General features: G+C 50.2%; 1 protein-coding gene across 5 annotated transcripts in view; it reads right to left on the bottom strand.

The window, feature by feature from the left end:
* Positions 1 to 27,044, bottom strand: part of RNF220 (ring finger protein 220) — a 221,193-nt gene that overhangs the window by 130,810 nt on the left and 63,339 nt on the right. The gene's annotated exons all lie outside the window — the stretch shown is intronic.

The following is a 27,044-nucleotide window of genomic DNA, read 5'->3' as shown; positions in this document are numbered from 1 at the left end:
TGTGAATGTGTCCACCAGCCCCATGGGTCTTTGTGACAAACTTGGAGCAAGGCTGCAACACCCTAAAGGTGGATCCTGCTGGAGCATCTAAGATGCCAACAATTTTTTGTGAGAGACTTTATCTGGAGCAACAGAGTAAAAAGAACGGGAAATGAGGAAAGCAAGCACTCCACCAGCTCAGGCCGGTGGGGGAATGGGCACTGGTTGTTCACGCCCTCTCCTTGCCCTTCCTTGAAACCCACAGCATCAGTGTGGAATGGTTCAGCTTGCAGACCTGTCCCAGCACAGCCCTGGGGCCTCTTGTGGAAGTGCTGGAGAGGGGGCAGACAGGGCTTCCTCCTGCCCCAACCGTTGCAGCCTCAGAAACCACAAAGTCCCCGGGTGCATTAGGAACTGCCTGGAGGCCGGAGCTTCCTGCAGGTGCCCCACACTCATAAATCACACCTTGTCAGGGCCTGGGTTGCCCAACGGCTGGGTGACTGCTGACATGCCCGAGGAGTCCTGCCCTGGGATGCACCTGCCTCCCCACCATGCCATCCCAGCCAGGAAAGGGTTAAGCAGGCATTAATCACACTGTTTGAGAGACATTTCAAAGCCTCTTCCAAATATTATAAAAAATGTCTTTAATCATCTAATAGCGTGAACTCCTCTGATGATGGATGGAGAGAAGTCGCGTCTCTCCTCCTGATCCTAACAGATGAGGCTGAAGAGCTGGTGCTCTGAGGGGGGGGGGGAAAGTTGGGGAGGGGGCTTGGGGAAGAGAAGGACATTTCTCAACCTCCCACCAGAGCAGTTATAAATATGAGGTCATACAGCAAGAGATGATAACACATTAAGGGCTCTTGAGATATTAGTCTGTCAGCCTCGTTAGACACAGCCTATTTGGGGCTGACTGCGTAATTAGAGGCTGGGGTACCCATAACTCATTGGTGTTTCTGTGGTGGGAAGGGGCTCCAGTCACCATCACCCTCAGCACTCTGAGAAGCCATCTTCATCAAGCATTAAACCCCACTCCCTGCTGCAAATATAATCCTTCTCCCCCCAGTAAAAACTGTTCCTGTTTCCCTCCTTCTGCCCTTCCTACTAAGCCTGGAGCCCATTGCATGCTCAGTGCACTCACCCTCACCTCTCCCCTCCCTTCTAGGTGGGGAACAGAGTTACGACTTGGCCAAGGTGCCCCAAGGTAGTTAGTGAACAAGTGGAAAAGTCCTGGCTCTCAGTTCCTTTCCCATTGAACAGCCCAGGGGGAGCAGACCATGCTCTGCTCTGCAAGGGCCTGTATCCCCCAAGAACCCCTAGACAACCTCCACAGCAAGTCTGACCTGCACCCTTCTGCCCTCCAGGGTATAGCTCCAGAACCCAGGAGAGCTTGTCACCCCTGCCCTGCTGTGAGCATCCCCATGCTTGGTGAGAGGCTGGGCTTTCCATGTGTTCTCCAGTTTCTCTTCTCAGTTCTGTCTAGGTGGCAGTGAGCACCGACACAGACAAGCACTTCCCAGTCAACCCAGCCAAAAATTTGGACAAGTGAAACAGGGAAGGGGAGCGTTTCCCTTATGAAACTGAGCAGAGCAAAAAGCAAAAGCTCCGCAAGTGCTGGCTCTGACTCGACAGGGAAGAGACAAGGAGCAGAGAGCAGGGAGAGGCAAGCAAAAGCCAAACCCAGCCCACTGCATCCCACAGAGCTTTCCCAGCAGCACATCCCTGTAAGTCCTCTTGTTGTGTGGCAGGAAGAAAATTAAGGCACCAGAAAGCGCAGGGACATGAAATGAGAAACAAGAGCCTTCACTGCAGAAACTGCCTGACACTGCCAAGGTCCATGGCACGGCACCCAATGCCTCATCCCCTCTCCCTGCTTGCCTCCTGTAGCTGGGGAGGGGGCAAGGGGTCTGCAGAGGAGGGGGCAACCCCATGGCTTCCCAGGATGAGGAAGGATAATGAATCCTGATGGGGGAAGTGACCTTTTCCAAATGCCACATGTCATTGGATTTTATATCACACCAGGACAATGTGCCATGGGTATTAAAATCGTTTTTCCAATAGAAGCATGAGTGTGTATGTGTGTGTCAGAGAAAGATGTGAGAAAAATAAAATTAAGATGTGAAAATTAGTCTGCCTCTAAACACAACCTTTAGAAAAAGACTTGGGTCCTCACAGAGCAGGACTGGAAGAAAAGATCCATGCCCTTTGCTCCAGAGATCACAGATGATTTTGTCAAGGGATTATGGCTTGTCTAAACCCTATGACAGAAAAAGGGAAGAGGAACTCGAGTCCTGATCTCTGTTTCTGAAGTTCTGCAGACTTCCAACTCTACAGTGCCCCTCTGCTGTGGAGGGACACCTCCAGAGCTGCTCTACCCTTGGAAGCACATACAGATGCATGAGGAGCACAGATCACCTTGCACATGTGCTCCTGGACACGCACAGGTATCAGTCTGGTGCATAAGGAGACAGCCAAGTCCTGCATGGTAGACAATGCCAACTTGCTCAGCCTCACTTGGGATGCAAAGCAGCCCCTACCCCTGTGGATCAGCCCAAAGATGTGTGCAGAGCATCCATGGAGTTAACCACACACACAGGTATGGACACTCCCCACATATGCCAGGGTACATTCTGATGTGAAAACACAATCTGAAAAAGGAGGCACTGGAAGCCAAATTCACTTGAACTATAGCCTGTTCCCTCAATCTGCAGGGCAATTGTCCGGCTGAAACAACAATTGTCTGGCTGGGACAAAAATAAAAATAAAAAAAAAAAAAAAAGAAAAAAAAAAAAAGAAAAAAGAAAAAGGGACAAGCTGTGTTTGTTTATTCAGCTTCTTTCTCCCTCTCTCCTCTCGACAATACCCTGACACTGTGTCCTGCCGCGCCAGGGCTGCAGCCCCAAAGGGCTAAATTTATCCCAGCTGGAGCCCTGTTTACAAGCCTTGTCCTGTTTACAGCATGGTCCATCCTGTCCAGGGCCAGGCAGTGGCCATCTCTGGGGTGGACAGCTCAAACCTCACCTTCCTTGGCCTCTGCTGTTCCCAGGCTGCCCATGTGGTCCCTGGCTGCCCAATTCCCTACACTCCCCATGTACTCGCACACATGGCAGCTCTATGGCCCCCTGCCCATCTGGGAAGCAAGAAGCAATGAGATGTGGGCTTGCTAGGGCTGCTGCTTGTCCAGCACAGTTCTGTGGTGGTCCCGGTGGCTACAGCCTCTATCAGTGCTGGCTGGTGGCAAACCACTACCCAAGAAAACACTGTTTGCAAGCTCAGCAATGAGGGTGCAGTGCGTTCCATGGGAAGCCAGCTGGGAACAACCATGCTCCACCATGAAAGCATTAGAGGAGCTGCATGTCTCATGCAGCCATGCATGGATGCTGTGCTCTCCATACCTTACACTGCAGTCACTTTTTCTTTCTTCCTGTCACTCATCCACCCCTCTCTTCCTGACGGGCTCACATGGGCTGGGAGGGCAAGGCTGGCAGGAGTTGAGCTCTTCTTCTGGATGACACAACTGGGAGTTCAGAACTTCAGGAGTCTGAACGGCTGAGCCTGGACAGACACGATGGACTGAAGGCTTTGTGAACAGACTAACCTTGGGGAGCTGGAGGAGGGGTGGTCCCTGCCAACCCCCCCTTGCACTCTTCCCACACCAATTCCCATCTCTGCTGGTATGCACTGGCCTTGGTCTGCTGCACAGTGATGGGACCTCACCTGCCTGCCCTCCAGCATGAGGGTCTCCTGCCATCCCAGGCTGCCTCACCTGCAGCAGCTCCTTTTGGCAGGACTCAGTTGGCAACATCCAGGCTCTTGCTTGCTGTTTAATGAGTTCCAGCTAATGAACCCCAAGACATGAAAGATTTTCATTAAACCCCTGACTTGCTGTCAGCATTTGCCACAAGTCTGGAGAGGCTGGGGGTCACAAGAATGGTTTCAGGTGACTGAAAACTCTCATCAAGGAGCCTGTGTGCCACCTTCTGCCCTGTCAGCCTTTCCTTTCCATGCGTGGTCTCAGTGGATGCAGAGGGGATGTGAGAGCCCCATGGATGTGAAATGAAGCAGCTGATCTTCTGTTACTGCAGCCTCCTTAATCAGCGCAGTGGACAGAGGCTCACCTCATCCACAGTGGCAGGGCCACTGCTCTGCGATGATGGATCCCTCTTTGCATCTGCTAGGGGCTACATCCACTTAGGCCTAATGAGTGGGCAACCTCCAGCACGCTGATGATGCAGCCTTTTCTCACACAGATCTGGTAGAAAATACTTCCTGATGTTGCCCTGGGAAGCTTCCTGCTTAAAGTCAGGAGTCATGGATCACATGTCGTGATAAGGGGCCCCTTGTGTGCATATGGAGGGGAAAAGGAGGATCTCTCAAAGAGACTCTGATGTGAATTCAGCTCCCAAATTGAATGATGAGGGGCTCAAATCTCAGTGCCCAATGCTGCATCTGTGCAAGGAAGGGTCCAAGAGCAGCTGAATCTGGACCAAGGCTCCAGTTGCTGCAGGCACAGGAGCAGAAGAACAAGGTACCAAAACCTTCCTGTTGCTACATTTTCTGGAGACAAATAGACTGTCCAGAGCAATGCTCATGGTGGCACTGTCATGGTGTCCATCTTCCAAGTGCCTCTTTATCTCTCACTGCTCACACCTACCTCACTTCTTGCCTACAGCCCAATTTTGGGTTTGTTTGTACCCTGGGTGGGGGGAAGCCTTTCTGCACTGTGTGCAGACACAGGACACTGTGTGTCCTGAATGGCATCACATGGTGAAGCAGAAGCTCCAGGGAGAGCAGAAGAGGGGTTGTACACCCCAGCCCACCTCCCTATCCAGAGTTTTGGACATCATCTGTGCATGACTGTGGGTGGGGGTGAATTTGAGCGTAAAGGCTTGTCTACATGAAGCACTCGCTGCTCCTGAGAAGCTACCCATGCTGGGCATTTCCTATACCCAAAATAATACTTTGTTTGCTCAAGTTCACCAGACCCCCTTTCACTCTGAAATACAAATGGAAGTTTTGGGGAATATTTCAAAAGTCAGAAAATCACCTCCACCCTTCATTCATGTTCGCTTCCAAATACAGGCAGGACATTAAGGGAAGGGCTAATGGAGCACACAAACACGTATGTGTGTGCCCCTCACACGTGCTGCTCCTCATCTCCGGAAGAAGATCTTCTTGTCAGGAAGTCACGGCCCTGATTACTTTGTCTTCCACGTTTAAGAACATCCCTAACTGCTCCTTGGATAGCTCAATTAGTAAAGTGAATATATTATATAAAGTCTAAAAGATTAAACTATCATAGGCAGCCCATAATTTCATGAAGAAGTCAGGGGAGCATATCCCTCTTATTAACTCTATAACAAATGTGATGAAAATGTTCAAATAGAATGTTAATGCAATGTTACGTGTAATTTTCCCAGGCGATTTTCTGCTGAAATATTTCTTTATTAATAGTAATTGAGGGTATAAATTATGAATGAGGCGATTTTCTCCTTTCACTGGGAAAGACGTACTAATGGCAATAATTCTTTATAATAATTTTTTGGGGGGAGAATGGGGAGGGAGCTAGGGTAAGGGGTTTAAAGAAAAAAAATCTTTAAAGGGATTGCAAAATATATAGACTAGCAGTGCATGTTTTACGGCAGGGCGCTGTATTTTATATCCGTGTGCTGGCCATCAGTCCTGTGTGGGTCTGTACTGCACGTGTACAATGAGGTTCAGGACTGTGGCAAAGGCTATTTCCTCCTCTATTCTACATGTGTAAAGCCTGACATCAACTACAGGGAGTATGAGAGCACCAATGCTGTGAGCCTGCAAATTCAGGACTCCTTGTTTCACTGTTTAAGGGAAAGAGTGGCAGGAAGCACATGATGAGCTACTGGCACTTGTGGTTAGTAGGTGGGTATTCAGGGATGAGCAGGTTAGTGGTACAGGCTCTTGTGAACTTAAGACAGACTCTGACACTTTTCCATGTTCTCACCATAACCAAAAGCACTTCTTTGTGCTTGTGTTCAGGTTTTTTCGGGGGTATGTTTTACCATCAATTCAGCCTGCTAATCCTGACCCCCAAGCACCTCCATCCAGGGAGATGTGTGGCAGTGATGTGGTCCTACAGCCACTGAATCTTGTGCAGCCTTGAAGCGGGGTGGGACTGGGGGCAATGTTGACTTCCAAATGCCACCCCCACCCCTCTGTGGGACAGAGCCTGAGGACACACACAAGGCCAGCCCAGGGCCATGTGCTCACACACCACAAACAGGCAGCACTGAGCAGCACAGCTGCTTGCGGGGAAACAAAAAGTCCTTTTGGTGACGCCAGAATGAACGAAGCATTTTACAAGGATTTCAGAGCTTGCTCTCCTTCAGGTTTGTATGTTTTTTTTCAGCAGACAAAATTATTTCAAAATTTTTCCAATCAATTAAAAGAAATGCTTGTCTGAGTGCAATTCTTAGCCCCTTCCTCCCGCACACGTCTCTCTTCTCAAAGAAAGACAAAGGCGAAAGAAAGGATGGTATTCCTTAAATTTTCATTAAACTTCAATTGGCTTTAAAAAACCTGCTGAAAGGTTTAAAACTTTTATAGCAAAGAATCAATTTTCCCCCACATTCTATTTAAAACTTTTCCTAGGAAGGAAACCTTTCAACAAGTTCTAGATTACCACAAGCATAGGAAGAAAAACTCCTGCCTCCAGGCCTTTGCCATATGAACCAAAGAGCTTCAGCTAGTGAAAAATGCCTCTGATAAGGACTTCCACTGAGAGTGGCCAGCACATATTAGCACCCAGCAAGGGGTAGAGGTCCTGGACATTCATGCACAGGGGTGCAGACATGCCCCACATGAGTGCAGATGTGTTGAGGAGTGGGTGGCTTTGCTCCTCTTACACAGGGGGGATTCCCTCTGCTCAGGCTTCTCCCTGAGCTCTCCAGTGGACTGGTGAAAGAGCTAGAGCTGGTCCTTCTGCAGCCAGCTGACTGTGCTGCGCTGTCTCTTCCCTTCTCTGGAGGCACAGACCCTCAGGCCCTGCCCATGGCTTACTCCACACCAGCAGGCTGTGTGAGAGGCTGCAGAAAAGCAGACAAAATCAGCATGATCCGTCACCAACTCTCCTCAAAATTAGGTTAATAATTTATGATGTTAAATGGGACAGTTAATAGCTGGGCCAGATGATTCCTCAGCTAATCTAGAGCATGGGCTGAGCTGCAACGAGTCCTCTGAGAGTTCATTACACTCCCCAACCCTCGGCGCTAGTGCTTTTGGCTCTACTGATACCTACGGGAGACTGTGGCTGGTGCCGCTGGCAACATGCCTAAGACTTGCCCCTCATCAATTAAGAGAAATAAGGAAATCGACAGGAAAATTAATTTCCAAAGAGACAAAGCTTCTGAAACCTGCACTGCCCTCAGAAAGCCGGGGGGGGGGGGGGGGGTTATCTGGGAATCCATGCCTGCCTGGGAGGAGGTTGCGTTTGCTGTCTCACTGAACGACGTCAGGGTGCTTTCCTGAGGGCTGGGAGAGCGGGGAGGGGTGTAAGCAACTGAACGAAAGGTGCTTTTGCTTCTGGGTCAGTCCGAAGGAGGCTCCTTATGAGGGAGGGTACTCAGCCGTATTTGTGAGGAGATGCACAACACACACCTGCTGCTTAAAGCCCCGCAGCACACTGTGGCTCACTGGCAGCAAGCATTTACTCCCTGACAATGCACATTCCCAACAAAACCTCAGAGATGACGGATTGGGATGAGAAAGTTCAGCAAGTCTTTTCTGTCAAGGAGACAGAGCAGGCTTAAGACAATCAGAGATGAGACAGTCAGAGTGCTCTCCAGGGCCAACCCTCGTCCAGAGAACAGCCATGGGTGCATCTTCAGCTGCTTGCCTGTCTCTCTAACCTCCCTCACACTGGAGATCAGATCAAGCTCAGCCACAGAAAAATGGCACTGGGTAAAACAGCTCCCCCACACCAAGACCTCAGCCTCTGTCTCTACACTGAGCCATTCCATGTCCCCCACCCTTTTTGCTTCCTCCTTGGTCCCAGCAACCTTCCTAGAGTGCAGGACAAGCTTGCCAGCCACAGCCAGAAAATACAAGGAATTACCAAGAGTACATCTTGTCATTGTGATGGATGCTTTCCATCCTTATCCAGTGTAAACAGGTCACTGGGGTTCAGGGCACCTGGAGACAACAAAGACCCTCTGGTACTGACAGCATTTGAGTCCTGCTTTGCCCATCCTGCTTTGCTTCTTCCTTCACAAAGGCCAGATTCTGCAAGACAGAAATGCTCCAGAAAGCTTGCTGTTTCTTGGAATCATGCTCAAGAGAAACAAGAAGCAAGCAGGGAGCCCCACCTCATTGATTTCAGCTGTACGTGGAGGCAGGAATCTCTTCCTTTGCTCCAGTGTCTCACTGGGGGTGTTGTAAAGTAGTGCCAGCCTTAGGCAAACCTGGAAGATGGTGGCACAGGCACTCTTCTCTCCGGAAGAGCTAGAGATGGGTACCCTTGAGTATAGCACTTCGGACAGCCTAAATCTATTTTACAAACAGAAAAACTATGTCACTAAGTGTGAGTGACCACTCAACATCAGCAGCACTAGCAGGTGAAGGGAGTAGCTCCTCCAAAAAATCTAAGGTTCCTAGTTCCAGCATGTCCATGTGCTGCCCTTAAGTGGGAGCTTGAGACAGACCCAATGGGCTAAAAAGTGACCGGCTGGGCTACAAGTGCAGGCTGCTGCAGCCAGATGTGCACTGATGACTCATGCAGATGTTGGCCCTGCAGCACGTCTGGGCAGTAATTCCCCTTCTCCCTTCCACATTCCTGCTCTGCCAAATTCAAACCATGCACAGTGCGGGGGGACTACCTGCAATTACAACTTTCACACGTCGGGGCTGGTTTCACTCGGCTGGAGAGGGGGGGGAGAGCAGTGAGAAGTAAGGGCATCCATATGGTGGGATTCTGCAGCCATTCCCCCTGCCTGTGTTAGAGGTAGCCAGTGCCGTCTCACCCCTGCAGCTCCATCCACTCCTCCAAAATGCCCTCCCAGATGGGAAAACCAAGAAGGCCAGGGCCAGCAGCAGAGTCAGTTTTCCTTCCAGCTTCTGCCCAAGTGAGTATGGGAGAAATGACAATTAGGGGGACAACAAATGAGGCTGACAGACCCTGGGGGGGGACATGTGCAGTAACTTGAGGCTGAAGCGGAAATAGCTCCAGTCAACCTACTTAGAAAATCATCATTACTGTAAAATTTATGGCTGACATGAGCTTGTCTGAGAGATATGACTATGTAAAGGCAGCCAAAGCCTCCATTTATAATAATGTGAGGGAAGGGGGGATAGAGAGAGATAGGGCAGGTTTGAAGATCAAAGGGGCATCTGGGAAAGCAAAGGAGACTCTGTCTGCCTTGGTGGCAGGGGCAAAGGGACAGGGGCCTCAGCACAGAAAGGGCTGGGGCAAGACACTGCGTCCTATGGGAAGGGAGCAACCCTCTGCCATGGCTCCGCTGTCCCAGTTCCTGAGACCACAGCATTCTCTGTGGCCTCTGCCAGTCACTCCTGCCTTTGGGGCAAAGTGCCACCACCTGGGTATAGGCTGTCCCAGACCCCAGGCACACAGGTGAGTGCAGCACCATCGAGGCAGTGCTGGACAGGGCCACCATCACCCAGTCAGGATGCGCTGCAGGATTCACCAGGAGTGTGCTTGTAATTAGATGTGAAGAAGAAAGCCATTGCTGGGACAGGGAGACAACAAAAGCAGTGACAGGTTTGGAGGACAACAAGCAAATGCCTACAAGGTTCAGTTTCTTTATTCCTTCCATTTGTTAAAGACAGAAAATTAGTCCTGGTGGGGGACTCCTGATAGGCCATTGCTGTTCCCAGCCCCTTAGCTGTCCTCCTTAGGTGCACTTCCCTCAGGGCTTTACAAAGAGGATCATGCAAACAGTCAGTGGGTCTTGTTTGGGGAGCACCTCATCCCAACAGCAAAGCCAGAAGAAAAGTCCACTTGCCAGTTCCTTGGGCCAGGTCACCTGGTCAACCCTCACCTCCAGTCAAAGAGAAATGCTGCAAATTTGCTGGAGGATGGACTCCAGGGATGTCCATCTTGGCTGGAGACACACTGCATGTCCCACCCAGCATGTTCCTGTGCCATGGTTCCCCATGGATGTGCAAGGGACTATGGCACGTAGCCATGAGCTAGTTGGAAATGAGCACAGAGGTATGGATGAGCTCTCCACTGAGGTGCTCCCAGAAGGTTGATGGATGCAGACTGCAGGACAGCACTCCATGCCATCCAGAGCAGGGAGCAATCCCTGGAGGGACAACCCTGTTCAGGGACCGCAGGGAGCCAGCCACTGGCCTTCCTGTCCGGGCTCTCCTCCCCAGTTGGGCTGCTCCCTGTCCTTCGGGGATGGCAATGGCTCCTCACCTGATTGAATTTCCAGGCCATCACTCGCTCTCCCTGCAGCTGCGAGGCACGATCGCCCTCCCGGCAACCCCACACTCACCCCGCAGAAGGAGGGGCTAATTCAGTTAGCCCAGTGGCATTAGCTGCCGTGAAGAATAACCCGCCAACAAGGGCCTGCGAGCCTGACACAATATTAAAGACCCCACTGCCCTCACTTGGGGCAGATTAAGCTGGGCTCATTGCTTTAATGCTGCACTCCTCGGCCGGGCTCCCTCCAAGGCTCTGCACCTTAACTGTATTACCCCAGCACCGATGTGCTTGACCTGACGATATTGCTCCCACTGATAATTCACCTCCCAAGAAACTTTGCCTTTTTGACCTCCTGCTGGAGAAGGTTCTAACCCCATGGAGCAGGGCTACCCCTGCATCCCACCATCCACAGGCTCGCTTTCCTTCAGCATCACCTCCTGCCTCCCTGACCTACTAGGGGCCTCAAGGTACCTTCTTCTGCCAAGCTCAGGCAATTTGCCTCTGCAAACAGGTCACTGTGGTGATCCCAGGATCCCAATCTTTATCAATGACTGCACTGAAATGCACAGTGATCATGTGGCGCATGCGTGGATGTATGGAGGATGGAGAATGTAATTTACAGCACCAAGGATGTGTGGGACATCCCGGCTCACTAACCTCATCTGGGGTACCAAGGCTGTCTCAGTAGCAATGTGAAGTGATGCACAGGGAGCATGGGGTCCTTCCTGCTCCTAGGGATACAGATGGCTCATCTCATCCAAGGAAACAGTCAGGAAAAACACCCAAATACCAGCCTAGAGGGAGCCTGGGCTCCAAGTGAAACTCAACAGAGTGGTGCAGGAGCAAGACATGGAGTCATCCTGCTGCTGCCAAGCACAGCCAGTGCCAACATCATCTTGGCTTGGCAGCAACCACTGCCCCCTCTCACCCAAGAGCTGCCAGCAGCTGTCTTGTGCTCTTATCCCTGCTTCACCCTGTGGCCTGCAAGCAATACAGGAAGAGTCCTGAAGATGCTGTCTGCTTGGGCTGCTCGCTCACACAGCCGTGCTTTTCATAGGAAACAGCACCAGAGTGGAATCACTTTCCCACTTAGTCAAAACCAGAGGGCCACTGTATCCTGTAAGTCTCCAGAATGAAATTTTCAAATATAGAAAACTTACCTTTTTCTGAGAAAAAAATAGCAGTCTGATTTAGCCACCTATTGACTTCTGCCCTCCTCACCAGAAAATCATAATAATCTACACCGACCTTTTCCTCTTACTTTTATAACTGGCCATGATATCACTGATATAATTTTATCATTATGTAAAAAATAGGTTGGATTGCTGGATGCTCTGTTTCACCTCCTTCGAAAGAAGCAGGTTAACATCAATAAGTTGTAGCTCCAGCTCTAAACCCAGAACAAGGCACCACCTTCCTGATCTGCTCTCTTGCCTTTGCACAGGTGGTTTTTATACTTGCCTTGCACAGTTTGTGCTTGGGTAGTGTATATCAGGTTGGATATCAGGTGTCTTTACATAACTAATGTATATGTATAGACATTACAATTTACACTAAGTAATAATAATGACCGGGCAGTGCTCATAACAAGCAAGACCTTCTTTTGGAAATATTTTGCTTCCTTATTTTCTGATTTCACTACTCAAAGGTGTGTTTCCTTTTTTTTGAAGAAACAAAACTAGAAAAAGGAACGAACCTAAACTTCCACTCGTAACTCAGACCACAAGTCTGGGTGTTTTTCTTAATATTAAAACTTATGGTGAAGCTGTGTTTGACCTGGCACTGCTGGCACAGGAAGCAGAGCACCCACACGAAAAGAGTGTCTCAGAGCAGTTGTGAAGCCACGTGGTTTGATGGCTTTCAGGACAGAAGAGCTCTATTTTGAGGTTTGCCATCACTCAAAGGGTTCTGTGACCCTGGGGAAGGCACCGAATCTCTCCCTGTCCTAGATCCCCTCTGCCCTCCTCTGGGCACATGGACATTTCAACAGGTGCTGAAATTTGCTGCTGCCTCCCACCCAGGACAGAAGGAGCTTCCCAGCATGAAATACCAGCTGTGCCATCTCACATCCTGAATTTCCTTCTGGATCACTGCTCAGAAACTGTGCATGTCCCTGGTGCTCTGCCCAGAGTCTGGTCAGACCTGGGACCCGTCCTAACCTGATACAGCTGCCATCCTGAGCAACACCAGTGGCAGAAAGTTTTCACAGACACAAATTAAGCCAACAGACACTAGCAGAGCTGGTATGGTAACTACATGGGAAACACAAAGGCTTATTCCCTCTACTGTTCTCCTGGAAAGAATCCCTTCAGCTGCTCACACATATATTGCCGAGCAGGGACCAAATCCAATTCTGCTTACGCAGGCTGTGACGTGGCTGAGGACAGGGCAGATCCACACTGCTGGAAGCAGGAGCAAACCCTGCCCTTGGCGTGCAGCCAAACGGATCGGAAACAAGGAAGGGTGTATGGCTTTTACAAGCCTTTCTTAAAAAAGGTAGGCAGTGTCAGAGTAGAGTCAGGCCCCAAATTTAGGGCAAAGAGACAGGAACCATTCATTCCACATTTTGCAGTTAGCTCACTTGGGAGGTGAATGGAAAATGGTTGATGTGAATACTTTTTCCTACTGGAGTTTATTTTTTTAAGTGTAATGCCTTAGAACTGAGGCCTCTGCCCTGCCACAGGGCCTGAGCTAACCTCATGCCGCTGTACTCATCCTCAACTCCCACAGAATCCCTGTGCCGTGCTCCTCTGCAGATGGGCAGTGCCTGTGAGCACCAGCAGCCTACAGCATCTCTGTGCTTTTCCACCTGCTGGTCCAGAAAGTGACTGGTCAAATGAAACCCATCTCCATAAAGGTCCATTGTTGGGACAGGGAGTTCCTTTAGCGCCACCAGGCAGGTGACATGGGACATTGGGCCCACTGCTTCTCACCCTTCTGACATGACCCCTCCTGTTAGGGGGAGATTTAAGGTGCTCTTATATCTCCCTGCTGTAAATGGCCTCATAAAAGTGACAGAAAGACGTTCATATGGATGCTTGTTAAAATTTTATTACTAATCACCACCAAAGTTAGCTGCTATATTTAACCCAGTCTGGGGGAAAGAGGGGAGGGGACACTGCCTGGGCAGGATGGAGATATCCAGTTCAGAAAGCAAAGGCAGGACATGCTGATGAGTGGCCCTGACGTAGCACATGGACACAGAAAAGGCCCTGCTTCAGCAATTGCAAATAAAAACTCCAGAGCCTTCACCCTCTGCTCATCAGCAGCAGCCACAAGCCTTTTACAAGCCCTAATCCAAGAACAGGATGGCCTTATGGTGAAGCACAAGGCTACAGATCAAAGAGACCTCAGCTGAACTCCCACCTCTGTTGCAGCCTCCCCATGTAGCCCTGGGCTCTTCCCTGTGTGGAAGCTCCTGTGCAAAGCGGATGGGAACAGAGATTTAACAAGACAGCCAGCTCTGCAGGCTGGGGAAGTCTCTCATTGGTGTGCAAGTGCCTGACAGTCCTAGGATGAGTGATGCCTCTCCACTGGGGCTGCAAGGACAGTTAAGCTTCTCTTCCTGTTTCAGTCAGATTTTGTCCTTGCAGGTAAAAGAAATGCTTGGAGAAACATGAAGAAACCCCAAGGATGCTAACTGTCTTGGCAAAAAGGAAAGTTCAACAGTTGCAAAGGTGTTACAGGGCACTTCCAGATATGTCCTTGCTAAAACACCTCTGGGAAAGGGCCAGTGAGGAGTTCTGCTCTCTGCAACATGACACATGAGAAAGGAGGAAGGTGGGTGAAAAGCATAGAGCATACAGGTGGTATGGGCTCAGCTACCCCTGCTGGACCCACAGATTGTGGTCACCTCCCCAGACAGAAACACAAGAAAAGGATGGTCCAGATGGCCATAAAGGCAGGCCCAGAACAACCAAGAAGATGGTCACCTGTTCTGCTGTGTTAGTGGCACGCACATGGTTCTGCCCTACTGCTTGTGGATGGGAGCTGGGGCAGCTGGGGCAGAGATGGCTCTTCCGCCTCAACATGATACACTGAGAAGAATGGGACCAGCTCTTATCAGATACTAACAGAGCACCCTTCTGCAGGAGATCCTGAAAAGGTCATGATGGGTTTGCTGCTCTGCTGTCTATCCAATGCTGGGAATGGTAGGAAAATATTTTATTGATGCAGCGACAAAGGAGGCAGAGGGAGAAAAGTCTCACAATGAAAATAAACATCTTCGAGAGTGTCCTCAATTTGGTAATGGCATCCAGATGACTACAGGTTTCTGTAGAACGAAAGACAAAGTATTGCTTAAAAGACTTCAGCTACCAGTACACCTGCCTGCCTGTACAGCAGAGGGGAACAGGAGAGGGAGACACGCTCCTCTCCGAGGATGCCCTCAGAAACCTCCCTGGAACTCCCCATCTGCATCTCCTTACAGCTTCATGGCACCCCCAGGTGTTTTTGGCAGGTCCAAACATCCTCATCTACCCTCACACTTGCTGTACTAAAGCATTACTGAGACCACTGCCATTTGGCTCCCTATCATTGCTTCCCAGTTACCTCGTTCCTGGCATTCTAAGGGAACTGCTGTCTGTCAGTCCTCACATCCATCTTTAGGGGCCCTGTATAAATCTCTTAGACACCTCTTTGCTCCCTATATATCTATCTAATTAATGTTAGTGTAAGTAAAGCACAGCCTTTTCCCCTTAATAAGCAGAGTGCTGACTTTATTACAGGTCTTTTCTTCCCCCCCCCCGCCCCCTCTTCTTGCTTCAGTGCTTTAAATCATGTTCGGGAAAGCGCTTACGAAGGGAAAGGCTGCACGTCACATCTTGCCGTGCCTTCGCCCCGGCACGGCTGGGGAGGGCCGTGGGGACTGTGGGGCAGAGGGCAGCAGGAGGAAATTGGACAGGATGTGTTCAGAGGGATGCCAAGAGCTCTGCGCTGCCAGGTTCGCCGAGGTCAGGGGAGAAGTCAAAGGCCATCGATGTGTTGTCTGGCTGAAGGCAGAGTCCAAGCAAAACAAGGTGTTAAATGTCTGCTAATTAGAAGTGTCAAAACAGGACTGGAAAGGCAGGCATGGCTGGGGAGGGCCTGGAAATGTGATAAGTGGGGCTCGGTGGAGAGGGAGCTGAAATCCTGGGTCTCCAGACCACACTACAGGTGAAAGTAGGAAGGCTCCCGCAGCTGCATTGCTCTTCTCTGGCACTTTTTTGTTCAGAAATCCTAAATGTGATATGTAAAGGATGTGGGCTCAGAGAGCAACAAGCTCTGCAACATTTCCTATGAATTCTTAGGATTGTAAGAAGCAGAGAAGATTTTGTAAATGTGTTGTCTTTTCAGTGTTAGCTCTCTGTCTTTCTCTCTCTGAGATCCCCTCATCCAATTTTAATCTCTGTCCCACGGTAAATGTTCTTCCTTCCTCTCCCTCATTGCTCTCAGGCTGCACTGGACTGGATGCACTAACCTCTGCCTGCCTGCAAGCACTAGGGGTTGCTGAAGACGATGGATAATGCAGAAGGGAGACCAATAAGTCCCACTTTCCCGAGGTTGCACAGCAAATTGCTGGTGAGGAGTGATGGAGGAAGACATGGCCTGCAGGCTGAGCTTGGCTCAGCTCTGTGGTGACTCTCAAGCCCTCTGGCAGCTCCTTCTCCTTGTGCATCACATGGATGTGGTGTCTGATACTAATCCACAAGCACTCCATTTCAAAGAGTGGTGGGGACACTGTTGGAGGGGGCACCACTGGCGGGGACACCATGCACAGGCTGCTCAAGCTCCCGGTGCCCAACCACATCATGCATATGATAGCATGTGCCATCAAACCCCTTGCAGCCAAAGAAGCATACCTGGCCTTCAGCAAGCCAGGCAAAGGGAAGCGATGCCTCACTACTTCCTACTTCTACACCAAGCCACAACTTGGTCATTCTCTGATCCAGCACTGGAGCCGGAGGGCTGCCCTGAAAGTGTTAATGCTCCCCCCGGCCTGGGGTGAAAGGGTTACCCATGTTGTGCTCGGATTCTTTGGCTGTAATGTAATTTCTTGGTTCCTGCGTATATATTTATGCAGTTTTGTCCACACTCCTGCCCACTCCCCCCACACGGAGGCTATCGATCAGGCTAATGGAAGGGATCCGATTGCACATGCTCTGACGTGCTCCCACACAGCCTGGCCAATGCTGGCCCAGCCAATCAATGCTGAGGTGCCCCCGAAAATTTCCCATAATCTGATTTGAAGATGTGTTATCACTTAATAAAATCCACACTTGCCCTTCCTCTTCCCCCTCTACTGAAATGCATTTGCACTCTAGCTCTGCCATGCCCCTGAATCCTGCCAGCCTCTGGGAGAAGGACCATGGAGCGGCCAGGGGCTAAAAATGCCCTAAGTAAGGGAGGAATGCAGTATGGGAAATCTGTTCTTTCTTCGGTAATCAGCACCGCCCCGCAGTGCCAGGGGACACACATGGTGACACAGGCTGGTGTGTGAGGGCTACCTGCTCCCTGCTTCCTTTCATGATGCAGTGGCTGTGAGAATGGCAGTGAAAAAAGGGGATGAATAATGTTCCTGTTGAAAATATGGTGAAAAATGCTATCAGTCTTCAGTAGACTGTCAAGAAACATTCCTGTGGTCTTTGGAAAACAATTCACTACAGTGTATGAAAACACTGAGGATATTTCTGGTGCAAATGGATGTCTGCTTTCTGATCAGCCTGCACAGCAGTGACAAGAAGAAAGTCCTGGGCAGTTGGGTCAAGACACCAGTGGGGTTTAAATGAGATACTCCCTGACACTGTGTCTTCTCCAGGGAAGATTGTTTCTCCAAGAAAAGCAAAGTCAGAAGTTCCCCTACTCAAACCAGACGAATCCTTTGTCCCTTCCTGTCCTTCTGCTCCAACAGAAGGTTTTGGTGCTACTTCAATGGCACACCTCTGTTTCACTGGAGGGGACACACAGGCCTCAGGGTTCCTGAGCTGCCAGGCTCATTACAAATGGGAAGATGGACACAGACAAGTCTGTCATCTTCCACCTGTGTCCAATAGATGGAGGATGATGGTGCAAGATGCACACCCCAGAGGTGCCATCTTTTAAAGCCCTGTCCCTAAAAGATGGGAATCTCCTGCCATAGAAGCCATGCATGCAGAGAGCCATGTCTGCCTGGGGATCCAGGGACAGGCATATGCCAGCAGCAGGATGAACCTGAGCCCTACAGATCAATGGTGTGTGGGGCTGCTCCCTGGGGCCCGAAACCTGACACTGAGGTTCAATAATTCAGGGGGAGAGCTATCAATGGCTTCTCAGCTCTTCAGAGAGGAGAGCAAATTGAAAGGCTTGTCAGGAGTCAAAACAGAGCAGGGCAAAGCTGGGCTGAATGTCAGAGAGATTAAACAAGAGAAAGCCACAGGGATGGGTATGAGGACAGGGTGAGCGGGGAGGCCACTGCTTTCTGTGGTTCACTTTGGCAAACACAGGAGCAGTCCAACTGCAGCAGAGCAGGGGATTTTAACAGCTAGATGGGTGACCAGTGCTCCAGGAAAGCTCTTTGACCGAGAGGGTTTCAGCAGCTCTGATTGCTAAGGTTAAGGAGTCTGATGGCATGAGGCTCTCCCAAGCTTAGACACGGTATCACCAAACACCTCAACAGAGGGACCTTCCTGCTGCTGCGCTGGTGCAGCTGGGGGCCAGGGCAGAGGGGATTCATGCCAAGGTTGTGTGTCCCATTTCAAACAGTGCCTTGCATGGGGAGAAGGATAAGATCAGTCCTGTGGTAGCCTTCTGTGGTAGAAAATAACTCTTCCAGGCCCAAGTGGGACACTGCACCAACAGTGGATGATAAATAATGGTGATATTTCAATAGACACAGGTATGATAATGAAGAGCTATTCTTCTTTTGCAAAGATCACTTGTAGAATTAAATATTTATAAATGGTATTTAGACTTCTAGTCCTGTAAAATGCCTTTTTTACACAGATAATATATGTTGACTTGTTGGAGAACCAAACCAGTTTGATATGATTAAATACAGAGCTGAGTGACATGATTCATGCCCTTTCTTCCCCACTTGCCAGCCTACAGCATATGCAAGACTCTCTCAATACATTTCTACAGATATTCACATAAAATAAAAATAAAATTTTAAAAAATTAAAATTAAATAAAATAAAGCCACAACCATCCCAGCTGCAAAATACATTAAAATCCTCCCAACACCCTAAATGTCTCTATCAACTTTGCAATGTCTGGCTTGTAAGACAAAGTATTTCATACCACACCAGGCAGCTTTTTTTATGGACAGTTTCATTTGTGCTTTACATGTGACTTATCCAGCTCTGGTGCCTGATCCTGCAGGCCCTCATATGGGGACCAAGAGGCTGAACTGGCAGTGATGAAGATGATCAGGGATACAGATCTAAGCCCTCTCTCTCTCTATTCTCACAGCACTGTGGTACCACAGTCAAGCATGCTGCACTTGAACAATCATTTGGTTTAAGAGGGATGTGACCACAGATGTGTGCCTTCTCCAGAGTCTGTACTGGTTTCACATCTTGAAAATACTCTCCACAGCTCCATGAACTAAAAAACAGAGGTAGAAAGAGGCAGAAGAAAGAGGAAGAGATTGCCAGGCTGGTGACATGTGCCCAGGGACACCTGTCCCACAAAGCTCACTTAGACCTCAGCCTGACCACAGCATGGAGCCTCCATTCTGCAGTTTCACATGTATGAGGAAGAGAAAACTGTTCATCTTACAGAAACTCCTTTTCAGACTCACCTTACATATAATCACTGACTGTTCACCCCACACTGTTCTCACACCAGTGTCTGCCCCTGCCCAAAGAACAGTTGGGCTGGGCAAGGATCCTGGGAGCCATCTGCACCCCGAGAAGCGAGGCTGGTTTCTAGCCCTCAGAACATGCAGTTGGACTTGTTAAACAGCACAGGCAGCACTATTGGAAGGAGAAGTTTCCATTAATTTGCAGGTGCTGGGGGGAAGGGGGGAAGGAGAGGCCAGGTGCTCTCTGGACGCTGCCCCCAGCAATCTCCCCCTGGTCCTTTCCCATTGTTCCCGAGCCGTCCCATGCGGCCCCGCCAAAGGGGATAACAGGCTCAGAAACAGGCTGAGTGACAGCAGACACCTTATAAAATGCCTGGCCGAGCGGGCCTGGCGCCTTGCTGCACGCAGCGCACATGCCCGCAGCCCAGCCAGGCCCGGCCCTGCACGCAGGTACCGAGGGGGGCTCACATCAAAGGCTTCAGTTTTGCAAGGCTCAGGACGCAGGAGGGCGTGAATTATAGACTTTGATGTCTGAGCAGCGGCAGAGGAATCGGCGTGAAGATCGTTTATAAATCGCTATTTATGGTCTCCTCTAAGTACCAGGCAGCCCCTTAAAGCAAGGGATCAGGTTTAACTGAGGGCTGCTGCAGAGCATGGCTGCCGGCGGCTGGGCCAGGCCCCTGCGTGGGCAGGACGTATTTTAGATGCTCTCCATCTCAAACAGCTGAATTCAACTCTGAGATATCCCCAGCTAACTTCTCCAGGTCTTTCCCAGTTTTGGGGAACCCCAGTGTGGGAAGCTGGTGGCACCTGCACAGGTGCCTCCACAGCTCCTGGAGAAGCAGACCTGTACCACAGGGTGGTGGGGTTTAGCGCTTACAAGGGGTTGATCCTAGTCCCTGCTAAGGAGAAAAGAGGCAAATGGGGAATTTCAGCATACTGTCTCTGCTCCTAAGGGGCCTTCTGGCTTTGCCTTGCTTCTGTCTCTGTTGCCGGATGTAGTTTGTAACAATCCCCAAGCCTGGGTAGGGCTGCATGACTTCTCTTGGCTAAGTCTGTGCTCTGGCTGCCATGTTCCTCTTGAAGCAAGGCTGGAACATCAGCCAGACAGCTCCATAGCGAAGGAAAGGACAGCACCCAACCACACACCATGTCACTCCTGTCCATGGTTAGCAGTTGGCACCTGGCGCTCTCTGAGGGAGGGACAAATGCATGCTGCGGCCTATGGCATATCTGGTTGTGCCAATGTTAAGAGATATCTCAGAGATTAAAACCTTTGAATCCTGGGAACATAAACCATTCAGATTTCAATTCACTGATGTGGAACAACCCTGTATCTCCTAGCTGGGACTCAACTAAAGAAATAACTGATTTTGGGTTCTTCATCTCATCTGAGAACGAACAGCCTGGTTGGATTTCTCTCACGTGGTTGGATTCCAGTTCCTGTGGTCAGAGGTCAATGGACAGCTGAGCCTCAGGGGAGTTGCAGCACAGAGAATGCCTTGTCTGGGGCTGGAACAGTCCTGTGAGCCCCACAAGACCCATCACCCCCAAGTGTTCCCAAATGTATCAATGAGTCCACAAAGGGGACTGTGTTCTCCTTGCCCCTCTCCTCATCTCAGAAAGAAACACACATTACCTCACACAAGGAAGGACCGTTACCTGGATACTGAGAGGTGCACCTGGGAATGCCTACACCTGAGCATCCTCTCCTAGCATGCACTGTCCTCTCTACCCTGACACTATTTCTTTGCCCTCAGAGGCATTTGCAGTTCCCTCCATTGCTGCATAAGTTACAAATTCCTCTGCATAGCCTTCATGTCCTCTTCAGCATCACAAACTCAGACATTGTCTTAGGCCAAGTGTAATGCCAGCCATTGCCCATTTTTCCCTGAAGAAATGTCATCCAAACTCTAATCTTTGTGCTGATCTGATTTACAATCCAGCAGCCAGTTCTGAAGCCCCTAGTTGCATTGCCTGGGGATGCACAAGGATGCTGGCCCATGTACTGTTCCTGGTCAAACAGCACAAAAAGCCATTGTGACCAGAACTGGATTTCCCCTCTCTCTTCAATTAAAGGTTCGTGTCCAGCACCTACACCAAACTTTTCAAATGCAGCTGCCATGTTTTGGAAGCTGAGACAGACCAGGATTTTTCAATGAGTTACAAGCCTGAAATTCAGTTCTGGCCCCCCAAATCAGTGAACATTTTTGCATGCTGACTATTACATCTGGAACACACAGACAGACTTTCTCACTGTCCTCTCCTTGTCTTGCAGTTTCCAGCATAGCAGCACTCAGCAGGCCTGGTTCTGCCCTTGCACATGCACATGTAAACTGTAGATAACCACATATTTCTCCTTGCTCCAGCCACTCTTCAGGACTTATCTCAAGCAGGACAGGGAGCCCTCCACCACAGCTCAATGTGATCCCTCTTCAGACACAGTCATTTTTATGTCCAGAAATATTTATATACTTTGCACAACTCTTGTTTGCAGATTCTCTCTTGGTGGCTTCCACACTTTGCGGCAGACCCTGTTTGAAGTTGGACCAGATGGGAGCCTGGACCAAACATAAATAAACCAATCAAATCTGAGAAAACAAGCCCCCATCCCTCCTGCCTCCTCCTCAGACCAGTGTGAAGATCCAGCCCGGGAGAGGGGGGCAGGCTGTGCTCTGATGCTGAGACTGCTCCCTCCGTCCACCCTTGAAGTCCCTTCCTCCGGGCAGAGTTTGGTATGTGCTGTTTGCAGGGGGCTTGTTTTTCTAACATGGTGAACACATGCTCTCTCCGGAGAATCATTTATTTTACATCAGAGATCCTGGGGCTCCTGACCCAGAGTTTTGCAAGATGGTTTTGTACTTTCCCTCATGAGGAAGGAAGACACATTCCTCCAGCTACCACTGCAAGAATGGCAGGTCCCGGATGTGTCCTTCACAGACCAGGCTCCCCCTCATTTCCCTCCCAAGACAAAGGTTAAAATTGACACACTGAGGTCAGAGGATGCTCTGAGGGGCTCCACAGAGCTCTCCCAGTAAGAAAATCCTGTTTCTTTTCCTGATAAGAGCCTTCTTCTTGTGGGGCTCCAGTGGATCAGATGAGCAAGGAAAGATGGACTGAAGGGACAGTGGCCAGAGACATCTTAATAAATTAAGAAAAAGGTAGAAAAAAGCCCTGAGGACATTTGTTTGCCATCAAGGTCTCTTTAGAGCCATCAACAGCCAGTACAGTACCTGCAACAGCCCAAAGTCAGACCCACCTGCAGTTCCACCAGCAGACCTGGCTGCTGCTGTGCCCTGCGTTGGGTTGCTCTGCCCTCAGCACTGGCTGGGCTGCATTGCATGTGGCTGGAGTTGCTGCCTCGCAGGACCAAATGTACCATCCAGCTCTGCAGCACAAGACAGACAGTTCTCCTCTTCTCGAGGGCCAGAGTCCTCTTAAGTCCCTGCTGCACACGGACTCCAGCACTCACCTTCCTTCCCTGGCAGGGAAAGGATGCCGAGGAAGAGCAATGCATCTCTGCGAAATCCGATCCCTTAACACGCAGCTCCTCTGATGTGGGCAGCTTGTGCTTTACAGCATTAGAGGAGCAACATTTCATGGAAAATTCAATAAATACCCCTGTACAGCCAGACATCTGTAAACAAAGGCTTCCAAATTCAATCAGGCTGTGGGCTCAGAGCAGCATTTATAGGCTACAGCATGGAATATTATATAGGAAAGCTAAATGTAGGGGGAGGGAGCAGATTCCTGGAAAATGAAAGATCTTTTAGCTCTCTATTACCCCAATGAAGAGTAACTATGTCTGTGCTATACCACTGTGCCCCTTCTTGACTGGCTGGGGCAGCCTTGTCATTTGCAGTCTGCCAGATGCCACGTCAATCTGTACTGGGCTCTCACCTAGCAAAGGCATTGCAGTAGAAACCACAGCAAGACAAGCAGGGAAATGCTGATGACTCCAGCAACTGCCAGCCACACTGTTTGCTGGAGTGCATTCCTGCTGCCAGCCATACCAGGAGGGTGACCTTTGAGATGTAGGTCTGAAGACGACTCTGAAATAGCAAGCCCTGATCCAGGAGTAAATGCTTCCAGAAGCTGGAAGTAATTACAGCCAATGCTCAACTCACATTGGGTTTTCAGAGTGGAGAACAGTGTCTTGCTTGTCCTTTGGGGCTTTTCTGGGTCATGCCATCCCCCAGCAGGCTGGCTGGGCCCTATCTTGTCTCCCGTTTTGTCACAGCCTCAGTTTGCATTTGTACAAAACCAGATAAACTGGGCAAAGTGAAACGGGAATGTCCAGTCAAGGCTCTGCTGAGCTCCATGGTGACTCACTGGTTGGAGCAGCAGTGCTGTGACCCTCAGCCATCCACACCAGATGACTACTGGCACTGGTACAGAAGATCTGCTCCCAGAGTTGAGCAATACCAGATCTGTAACACACAACTGAGCACTGCTGGGCATGTTTGTGTGTACTTGTGCACAGATACACACCCACCCCCAAGCCATTACAGCATCCCTGGTAGAAATCCCTCTTCTCTCTTTGGCCAAGGTTTTCTCTGTGGATCCTCACCCTCCAGCACAGTAACTGTAAAGGTCTCCAGCACACGCAAATGATGCTGAACAGCATATGACATGGGTCCCTGCTAATGTCTGTCACCCCGATGAGGCTTTTCCAAGCCCAGGGACAGAGATCTTCACAGTCAGGAGATCAAAACACTGTCCTTCCTATGCTGACCTGGTTTTCCATGCATCACCTGAAGGTGAACACCTGCAGGTGATTTTGGTCCAGGCTACACATAACTATAATTTCAAACATACCCCAAATTTTTCATTACCATCCAGTAGCAACACCACCTTGCAGGCTCCGGACTCCGCATCCCCAGAAGTGCTGGTGTCCCATCTGCTGGCTGCCCTAAGCTGCACCTGCATGGTTAGGGGTCTCAATTTCTCCAAGCTGGACTTTGCAGATCCTTGCAAAGAGCAAGTCACCAGCTCAGAGAAAGTTGTTGAAATCCTGCTGTGCTTCTGCAGCCCTTCAGGCACGTCAGGGGTGGTTACAATGGCAGGGACAGCTGTGATCCTCTGTGGAAGACAGGTATCAAAGAACACCTTTGTGCAGCGGGAGCTTCATCCAGATGACCAACTTGAACCTTCTGGCAGCACCCACAGAGGTTATCAGCCCATATCTAGGGCAGGCCAAATCAGGAATTTGTCTCCTTCCTCCCCTTGAGTGCACTTTTCCTTACAGCTCAATCAGGCTTTACGAACACACTGCCATACACAGAGGCCAGTATATATAATAAATAGAGCCTAGCTCTGAGGGCAGCAGCAGTACACTATTGCCCAGGAGACAGGAAGGTTAGTGGGATTGTGATCTAAAACCTGAGGCTGGCAGCTTTATGCTCCCCTGAGAGAGATTTCCACAGCTACTGCGAGGAAAACAATCACTGTTTTGGTTATTACACTTCATTTATTGGTTTGTTCAAAGATCACAGCCAGGTAGGCCTTAAATTCAGGGATGCTAGGAGCGTTGGTCTCCAGCCTCGCTCTGTGTGGGTCACCCCAGGGTGCTCCCCCAGCTTGTGCCCTTCCCTATCCCAGGACAGCTCCATCTTGACTACCTCTGTCAGATCCCTACACCATGACCAGGCAAAGCACAGGGGGGGAGCTGTCCCAAGGAACATGTTATGCATGGGGACAGATCTAAAAGCAAAGCCTCTCACTGATGTCAACACAAGAGGAAGCAACACCTGTGCTGAGGGAACCATCCAGCACATATACTTTTGGGAGCATATTCACTTCCCAAACAGAAAGTGAAAACAAGGGAAATCACAATCTGGAATGGACACATCTGCACCTGTACCTTGGAGGACAGAGAGCAAGATGTGAAACTTGATGTTTCACAATTGAACATGGGTGCTTATGGAACTACTGTAAGACATCAACAAATTTACCCATTTGGGTCATACAACAGAGACTTTAAAGCTCTGGGAAGAGAAGTGTGTCCATGCAATGAAGAGGTCTGCAGAACAAGCCACTGGCACCCCTTTGCATGGTGGTAGCACAGGCAGGAAGGAGCAGTGCAGTGACCACCTGAGCTGCTTTGGTCATGCAGATCCCCGAGCAAATCCAATCAGCTACTGTCCCTCCAAGATGCATCGAAGAGCACTGGGTGATGGCTGGGATTCAGGAAACGTGGGGCACTTCCCCCACTGCTCCTCAGCCAGCTGCCCTGGAAATGTTCCTATAAACTCCTATTAATTAGTTGACACTTGGACTGTGCAAACAGGCTGCCCCCCCTCTGTTCCCCCCCCAGGAGGCAGTGCTGGAGCAGGCCAGCGTGGGGGCCAAGGCACATTCTTCCAGTTAATATTTCAGCCCACAGTTGCCAAGGGATCGGGGCTGGCGTTTCCCCCCTTCCTCCCCCTTCCACCTCCCAAAGCGCCATTGGTGAGCAGATAGCCAGGTTATTGCCTCCCCCTCCCTTTGCAAGCAGATGTATGGGAGCCAGAGGAGGAGATTGATGGGGTTTATAGAGTCTCTCTTCTGACCACCCACCATGGCTCCAGCTCCCTTGGGCCTGTCCACACCACAGTCACGGCAATGACTCCACTGGTGTCCACCACACAGAAAAAACCATCCTGGCTACTTCTGCTGGGTAGCCTGGGTCACATTTGCTGCTATAGAGGACTTTCTTTGGGTCTCGACACATCAACAGGGATCGGCGAGAGTTTGCAGTTCTTCTCCAGCCACATCCATGCAGTGAAGGGAACTCAATGAGCCCTGAATATGAGTGACATCAAGTCCCTAACTGCTCCTGGCTTTCACAGGTGGCACAGAGCAAACTCCATCTCTCCCAAAGACTTCAGCAAGTCAACACACTGCAAAGAATGACCCTACAGAACGGGCTGCAGAGCAATTCTGGACAGAATAGTGTTTGGACATGGAGCCCCTCCAAAGAGCTGCAGCTGTCCCTCCTGGAGGCACCAAGGTCCTTGGCAGGTCCTGGGAGGCACAAGGGTGGGAATAAAAATCATGGAGGCAAGCTAGGCACAAGATGCCCACATGCATAAGGAGGAGCCCATGGACCCCATCAATGGATATGCAGTGCAGCAGCCACTCAGAGAGGAGGGAGTCTGGGTTTGGTGGAAATGCCTGAGAAGAAGCCTCAGAAAACCCCACAGCTCAAAACAGTGCCAGGGATGGTATTTGGTGTGACAAACATAATTGCCACCAGCAGCACACTCAGCCAGGGGCACCATTTCAGCAGAAGCTTTCAGGAAGGACCTTCTTGGGGACAAAGCCAGCTGCCATTGGATCCCACAATTTCCAAATTAAACCAAGCCCTCCCTGCCACTCACGAAAAGAAGAAACAAATCAAGCTAACTAAACGTGTTGGTAACATTTGGGCCATTTCCTGTAAGTTTAACACATTTTCTATTAAGCCCACGACAAATGGCAAGGGCTCCAGGCACAGCCATAAAGGCTCCCTCCTGCCGCAAGCCGAAAGGGCTGCAGGCAGGGAGGGGAAGGTGAGCCGGCTGAACAGGCAGATGGGAGGTGAGCATGTAATTCACAGCAGAGCCACGATTTGATTAATTTCCCTGCTTTTCCTGCTGGAGAATTCCGGGGTTTATTGGCCGTTAAAAGGCACTGTGCTGCCTGATTTTGGTGCAGAACTGCGCCAGAGGGGGGACACAAGACAGGGGCTGGCTGCAGGGACCTGTTGTGGTGTGAATCAGGTGCACAAGTTAAAGGTGGGTGTTTTGGGGATGGGGATTCCCGTCTGGAGGATGTGTTTTCTAGAGACTTGTCTTGGGGCCCTGGCTTGGTGGGGAGGGAGGTGACTGGCTCGGGACAAAGCCTTTCCACAAAGCAGTGAGAC

Source organism: Chamaea fasciata, unplaced genomic scaffold, assembly GCF_029207755.1.
Source record: "Chamaea fasciata isolate MVZ Bird 193981 ecotype frontalis unplaced genomic scaffold, bChaFas1.0.hap1 SCAF_10, whole genome shotgun sequence".
Classification (NCBI taxonomy): domain Eukaryota; kingdom Metazoa; phylum Chordata; class Aves; order Passeriformes; family Sylviidae; genus Chamaea; species Chamaea fasciata.
This window is presented reverse-complemented; position numbering and strand designations above follow the sequence as displayed.